This window comes from Mus pahari, chromosome 8 (assembly GCF_900095145.1).
Source record: "Mus pahari chromosome 8, PAHARI_EIJ_v1.1, whole genome shotgun sequence".
Lineage (NCBI taxonomy): Eukaryota > Metazoa > Chordata > Mammalia > Rodentia > Muridae > Mus > Mus pahari.
Window position 1 is genome coordinate 12,229,163 of NC_034597.1, and position 8,177 is coordinate 12,237,339.

Sequence of the window (8,177 nt, forward strand, 5' to 3'; positions counted from 1 at the left end):
AAAAAAAAAAAAAAAAAACCAAAACAAATAAAGTATAATGCCAGCTAGTGGGAGGTAGAAACGGGAAGATAAGGAGATTAAGGTCAGCCTCAGCTACATACCAAGCTCATATATAGCCACCCTGGACTATATGGGACATAGTCTCAAATGAGAAAGGAAAGGAAAAGAGAGCAAAAGAGGTGCCAGTACCGTGGCTTGTGAAAAGGCACTTGCTCCCAAGCCTGCTGACCTAAGTTCAATATTTGGAGCCCATATGATAGAAATAGAATCAACCCTAGCAAGCTGTTTACTAACCTCCACACAGACTCTACAGCATGTGTGCTCATGTACACACAGACACACAGACACACAGACACACAGACACACACACACACACACACCAATAAATAAATAAATAAATAAATAAATAAATAAATAAACAGTAAGTTTTTTTACCATTTATTTTATTTTTATTTTATGTGCATTGGTGTTTTGCCTATACACTTACCTGTGTGAGGGTGTCAGATCCCCTGGAATTGGAGTTTCAAACAGTTGTGAGCTATCAATGTAGGTGCTGGGAATTGAACCCAGATCTTCTGCAAGCACAGCTAATAATGCTCTTAACCACTGAGCCATCTCTACAGCCCCAATAAAGATATTTTTTAAAGGTTTGTTTGTTTGCTTGCTTGTTTAAATGTGAGCATGCTGTTGCTGATACACCAGAAGAGGGCATCGGATCCAATTATAGATGGTTGTGAACCACCGTGTGGTTGCTGGAATTTGAACTCAGTACCTCTGGAAGAGCAGTCAGTACTCTTAACCACTGAGCTATCTCTCCAGCCCCAAGATATTTTTAAAGAAAAAATTAATAAATAAAGTGAATAGACTGTGGTAGGACACACAAGTAATCCCAGAGCTTAGAGGTTTCATCCAAAGTATCATAAATTCAAAGCCAGATGGGACTAAAGTAAGACTATATCTCAAAAAAAAAAAAATGTTTTAAATACATATAAAAATTTTGAAATGTGAGGACTAAAAAAAAGACTAAGGTTGAATCAGCAGAAAACAATCCACTACACCCCTTGTGACAAGTGGCCAGCAAGAAGCCAGCATAAAAACAGGGAGCTACATAAGTGATTAATAGCAGCAACCACCAAGAGATGACAGTATTGACCCAGGGCTGTTCTTCAACCTTGGGATGCCTATATTGTAATAGTCAGCTCTCTGCACATAACAGGCTCTACAATACATGCATAAGCGTATTTTGAGCCATGTACAAGTGAGGCATGCCTGCTGAGACTTTCCTAGAAAAAATATGAGTATTTAAATTTTTCCCAGAAAATGCTTAAATATCCTCCCCACAAAATTGAAAACCACTTTTTTGTTGCTGTCCTGGCAATACAATAGCCTGACATATTTATCTTCTATAATGAAACTATTTTCTTTCACTTCAGAACTAGTAGATGTCTGATATCTATCCCAAGACCCACCCAGGAAGAGGCAAGGCACAACTGATTCTGTGTGGTTTGAAACAACTCTATCCTAGCACTTGGTGGGGCAGAGGCAGGCAGATCTCAATGGGTTCAGGGCCAGCCTGGTCTACCATAGTGAGTTCCAGACAGTCAAGGCTACACAAGAAAGATGCTGTCTCAAAAACAAACAAACAAAAAAAATCTCTAAGACAATCCAATGCTGAACTTTCCATCTATCCACTAAGTGTATTAAACATGTTATCATGCACATGTCATGGTGCGCATGTGGAGTTCAGAGGACTTCTCTCCTTCTACTGCATGGGTTCTGGGAATCCACTTGGGCTATCAGGCTTGACGACAAGCTTTTACCCACTGTGCCATCTTGCCAGCCCAATCTTAAATATTTAATTCATTAAATGTTTAGTGAACAGCTACTAAAAGCCAAGCATAGTGTTAATATCTAAGAAACAAAGACTTTCAAGATTCACTAATGAAAAGTAGACCAGAGATGGGAATGAAGTGACTTTGGAAATGTATAAAAATTTTTGAAAGAAGTAGTATCTGAACTCATCCCAACGCCGCTATATAATAAAAGAACCTGATTTGTCTTTATTACTCATTCCTGGAAGAAAACCTCTAAATCTGTGGAATTTTCCCAATGATTCGAGTACCTAGCACTGTTTTGTTCTTGTTTTTGTGGAATCCACTGAGTTTATGCTGGCCAACTGAACCACATGTGCACCTCACCAACTTCAACATTACGGCTAAGTATAATCTTCATGTGGCCAGCCAATCTAATTCTGGTCACAAAATGAGGCTCAGATAAAAGCTGTACACTGAGACAGTGAACTTCCTAGGCTAATAGTATACACTCACATGACAGGAAGACAACATGTTCTAAGAACAAAGTTAATGAATGGACAATCATCACCCAGCATCATCAAGACTGTCTCTGTCTTTTCTCACCCTCTAAATAGCAAAAAGGCAATTTTGCCTGATTAGAATAATAATATAAAACATCAAAAGAACAATTCAATCTCTAATGTTCCTTTAGGTTTACAAGAGGCAGGGACATCTAGAATGTCTGATGCCCAGTAGTCAACATGGAAACCAAGTCAAGGGGATTAACTGTTTGAAGAATTAGTGATCATTACAGAGCCCAACTGAATCCGGTATGAATTAGACTTTCTTAAAAACTCTCTTGTGCCTGAGTGTGGGGTGGTGGGCTGTGCACAGACAGCCTGGTCCCTGGTCGAGCAAAGGTCTGGAACCCTGGAGTCCCGTGGGCAGTGATTTCCACCTGCATGGGACGGAAGGGGTTCGGCCACACACCTGGCTCCTGTGACATAGCTACAGCCTCCCACAGCCCCTCTGCAGAGAGGTATGGGCATCTATTGAGGGACCAAGCCCTCCCACATGCAAATAAGGTTTCCCCAAACTCTCAGTCCAAGCCAATGAGAGGTACCCGCTGCCAAACCCTGAATCATCCCCAAAACTGTATGTAATTAAGTCCTATCCAGGGAATAAAAGGTGTGCAAGTACTACTCAGTCTTCCGAGCTGGGAAGAGGTCTGCTCTCCTGAAGAACCGCCTGAAGCACTGCCACACTCCTCACTGGCTAGTCGGCTTCCGACTCAGTGCAGGGCAGCAAGGAATTACGGCATGGCAGAGGAGGTAGAGCTGGCAGAGAAGGAGGTAGAGCCATCTGGCACAGTGGAAGCAAGGGAAGTGATTTCCCCTCCCTGCCTGCATTCCCTTCCCTTCCCTGTAATCCTCATATCTGGCCTGGCCAGAGATGTCCATGGAAAGCCTCTGGTACTCAGGCCCACACCTGAGATAGAATTTGTGTGAAAGATTCATCTTTTTCCTGCAGTTTGCTGTCAATAAAGTTCTTTCTTGTCCCATGACTCTGTCTTTACCTAATGACAATAGCCCTGGACCTTTGGGGTTGTCAGGACAGAGGTTCTTGGCCTTTAGAACCCTCTCAGACTTCATCCTCTGCATGAGGTTTCAGATTTGTACCTTTTTGCTAAAATAAAGCCAGAAGCATTTGAAAAAAAAAAATTCTTTCTTGAGTTGATTGAGTTATTCTAGTCGATTATCAAACTTACAGAGGTCGTATAAATCCCAGAATTCATATCACCTTGTATAAATCCCAGAATTCATATCACATTGGTCAATGCAGGAGACCAGAAGTCTCAAAGTCTCAGCTTGTATCTACAATGAGGGAGATCTTGTAGAGGACAATACCCTTGTGGATTTTGAGCTAATGCAGGGTTAATATCAGATTGGTAATACAAACACTCTTGAGAAGTGAGTAGAAAATAAGATTTATACCTGATGTATTGTATCTATAATAGAAAAGTTGGGAGACAGATTCTAAGCTTGGGGCCACCCTGGATTACATAGTAAGTGAGACCTTATTTGAAAAAACCTAGCCGGGCTGTGGTGGTGCACACCTTTAATCCCAGCACTTGGGAGGCAGAGGCAGGCGGATTTCTGAGTTCGAGATCAGCCTGGTCTATAGAGTGAGTTCTAGGACAGCCAGGGCTGCACAGAGAAACCCTGTCACGAAAAACCAAAAAAAAAAAAAAAAAAAAAGAAAGAAAAGAAAAGAAAGAAAAAAACCAAACAGTGCCTGCCACACATTGTAGGGCTCAGTTAACCAGCATAAAGCAATGACATATACTTGAGATAACAGATAGGCCAATTACCCTGATCTGATTGACATACACTGTAAAATGTATATACTGTGTGTATTCCTGTAGCCACAAATATGTACAATTACTATGTGTCCATTAAATACATTGACCATGTTTGCCTCAAACTTAGAATCCTCAGAGATCTGCCAGTCTCTACCTCCCAAGTGCTGAGATTAAAGGCCTGTATAACCATACACAGCTTTAAAAACTTTAAAATTCTTAAAACATGTCTCTTAAGAAGTCATATTTTACAGCTATAGAACAAGAAATTTAAAATATTATCTATCAAGTGTTAAAAGGTTTGAAAACAAAAGTTAAGAAATTTAAAGGTGGGGCTAGCACTCAGTTGATAAGGTGCTTGCCCAGAGTGTACAAAGCCTGCTTCCAATCCCCAGCAGGTACTCTACCAACAGGCTGCCTCAGAAATTAAACCAAATGACGGTGATAGTTAATTGTGGGTGAAGGGATACAGAAGTTATACTATTTTTTGTACTTTTAAATTTTTTCACTACCACCATATCTATCACAAATCCTATGTTTCCTATCTAAATGTTTTTCAAACTACTTATGAATCTGTCTACCTTCTTGGAATGCTCTTAACTTAGTCAGTATTCATTTATGCCAGCACTCAGATATGTTTCTAACCTAGAAGCAAAAAATACATAGGGACTAATACTTATGTCACCTTAATAAATTCCTGGAATCCAATTGAAGGTGTTTTCAGCAGCCACAGAGCATGAGCAGCTTCTGACTAACCATGGTGAGATCAGTACACCCACGACTCACCAGACTTCCAACTTTCCAGACACTGCTCACACCAACTACTGCCCAGGCAGCTTTCCATCATCCTTCTTGTGTGTTTGAGATCTTGACTTTTTATTTTTAGGACAAGAGGAGAACAGTTCTGGGGAGTGAATTTAAGGCCTCACCTATGCTAACAAGCACTTTAACACTGAGATGGCATCCTTAGCATCTTTTACTTTTTATTTACTTTTTTAAATTTACTTTTGTTTTGCTTTGGTTTTTTGTTTGTTTTGTTTTTTGTTTTTTTGTTTTTCGAGACAGGGTTTATCTATGCACCTGGCTGTCCTAGAGTCGCTTTGTAGACCAGGCTGACCTTGAACTCATAGAGATCTACCTGTCTCTGTCTCTCAAGTGCTGGGGTTAAAGGTATGTGCTACCACACCTACTATTTATTTACTTATTTTCATATTATTACTTTCATTATTTTAAATTCTGTGTACATGATGTGTGTGCATGTGAGAATATACTGGTGTCCTCAAAGTCAGATCCCTCTGGAGCTGGAGTTAAAGGTGGTTATGAGCAGTCCAACAGAGGTCCTGGGAACAAAACTTGGGCCTTCTGCAAGAGCAGGTAAGTTCTCTTAACCACTTCACCAACTTTCTAAGCCCCGACTTTTAATTTTGAGACAGGGTGCTACTACAACACCCAGGCCCTTCCTGAAATTAACTATGTAGGCCATTCAGACCCTGAACTTTCAGTCCTTCTGCCTCAGCCTCCAGAAGAGCTAGGATTACAAATCTCTGCTATCAGACCTACTTGAGCTTCTGAACGTAACATTAGAGTTAGGCCAGTAAGATGGCTCATCTGGCAAAAGCACTTGCTCCACAAGCCTGATGGCCTAATTCAATCTCTATAGAGCCAACATAAAGATAGAGAGCACCAACTTCACAAGTTATCTTATAACCTACACCAACACACACACACACACACACACACACACACACACACACACACAATTTAAGAGTAAACTACTCCCTGAAATTTTTTAAATTTTATTCTATATAACAAATCCCCTTAAGTTTTATAATACTTACATATTTTACTAACATTTTTGAACTTTTAAATTTATGTGTTTGTGTGTGAGAGAGAGACAGAGAGACAGAGAAACAGAGACAGAGATTAGTTCTTTCCTAACACCAAGAAAAAAAAAGTTACTTCCAAAAGAAGCCAGTGGAATGGCTCAGTGTCATGTAAAGTGCTAGCCATATAACCTGAGCTAGATTCCCAGAACCCACATAAAATAAGGAGAGAAGTGACTACAAAGTTATCCTCTGACCTCTGCATACACATGATGGCATAAGATACTGCGCATGCCCACACACCACACACACACACACACACACACACACACACACACACACACACACAAATATTTAAAGTCACTAAATCTGGGCTGCTGACACACACCTTTAATCCCAGCATAGAAGAAGGTAGTTTGAGGAAGGCCTGGTCTACATAGCAAGTTCCAGGCTAACCAAGTGCTAGATAGTGAGAGTCTGTCGGTAGATAGATAGATAGATAGATAGATAGATAGATAGATAGATAGATAGATAGATAGATAGATAGATAGAGCAAGCCACTAGAAAAAAGTTAGAGCCACCAAAGCTTTTCTCATTCTCTCATGCACTTTCCTACAGCCCTCAGATTAAAGAAAGTCTAAGTGTGTGTCACTCTCAGCTTGACATTCACATCCACATATTTCAAAGTCTCCCCCAACTGTTTTTTTTGCCCCCTACTCACAAACTGCTTGAAGTTTCAATCATATCCTGTTTCTCCAGCTGTAGGACATGTAATAAGAAAAGCATCCACTCAGCGTCTAGGGCAGGTCTGGTTGGAATGATGAGGTCATCACTTCAGATTCACACCTGGTCCTTAAGGAAAAGATCCTCCTCCAGTAAGCCAGTCTCTATGCTTAAAGCAACATCCACAACCCATGTAGCAATGTGGCTAGAGCCACAAGTTCTTCCTGACACAGGCCTAGTGCCATGGATCATTTCCTGCTCTCGCCACTTAAGAGACCAATGGCAGCAGTGACTGCCATCTGCTGCAGCTAGTAAAGGCTCACAAGAAAACTTCACATTCTGCTACAATTAAGTCAGGTCTACCACCATTATCCTGGAAACAGTACTATTTATTTCAACAGCTTGTCCCATAATTGTACTATACTTAAAAAAAAAAAAAAAAAAAAAAAAAAAACACTGCTTCTTACAGATTTTACCAAAACAAATTTTCAAGAGGGAATTATAGCTCTTCTAGATTTTCTTTCCTTTTTCTTCCAACAAGTCTCCTGTACCTCACCTAACCTTGAACTCAAGATGTACAACACAATGACCTGATCTTCCTGCTTCCACCTACCAAGTACTAGAGATAAAGGTAGTGCTGGGCATCCAACCCTGGCCTAGTATGCTAGACAAACATTCTAGAAAGTGAGCCACATTCCCAACCCCACTACAGATTCATCCATTTCCTCTGTTCACAAATCTAAAGTAGCCAAGGCAGCTAAGTGTGCTACATGCAGTGAAAACTAAATAATTCCAGGTTGTCTCTAAGTTTCACCATCTTTAAGAAAATACTTACTGTCATGCCCATTCTTTAGTGACAAAATAGAACAATCCTAGCCCAAAGATAAGTAGAGTAGATTTCATTTCAAAATGTTCTAACAGTGATATCAAACAACTTCAGTCAGAAGTTCTGGAGAGCAAATAACTGATACATCTACATCCCTGTTATGTACAAGGGCCTCTGGGTGGTGCTTGCTGACTACGATCTGAACCTGAAACAAAACAAGAACCTTTCTCAACTTAGCCCTCCTCACAAGACCCCTTAACATTTTACTTCAGCCAGGAAACTTCTAACAGACTAACAGCCTATCTAAAGAATAAAAGTAGCTAGAGTAATATATTCACTACTGATTATCTTTTGGTTGTTTTCAGACAAGATCTGACAACTCCCCATCTTCTGGCCTTAACCTCCAGAGTGCTGGGATTTTAAATGTGCACCAACAGCCTTTATTATCTTTGAAAGACAAAAAGGATTTGTAATCAGTAGAGCAACTAAGTATTTACACACTAGATAGTGTATATAAGGATACTTATTGTAGGGTTCTTTTTACGTATCTTTAATATGTAAAATATTTTTTTTTATTTTTTTTATTATTTTCTTTATTTACATTTCAAATGCTATCCCGAAAGTTTCCTATACCCCTCCCCCCACCTCTGCTC

General features: G+C 40.1%; 1 protein-coding gene across 3 annotated transcripts in view; it reads right to left on the reverse strand.

Annotated features, from left to right (window-relative positions):
* Window positions 1-8,177, reverse strand: part of Usp54 (ubiquitin specific peptidase 54) — a 96,164-nt gene that overhangs the window by 76,751 nt on the left and 11,236 nt on the right. Inside the window, exon 1 of one of the 3 annotated variants that reach the window (XM_029541738.1) lies at window positions 6,697-6,758. The exons of the other annotated variants lie outside the window; for them this stretch is intronic. The gene's annotated coding sequence lies outside the window, so the exon portion shown is untranslated. Of the gene's footprint in view, window positions 1-6,696; window positions 6,759-8,177 lie in introns of those variants that run through there. 3 annotated transcript variants of the gene reach the window in all.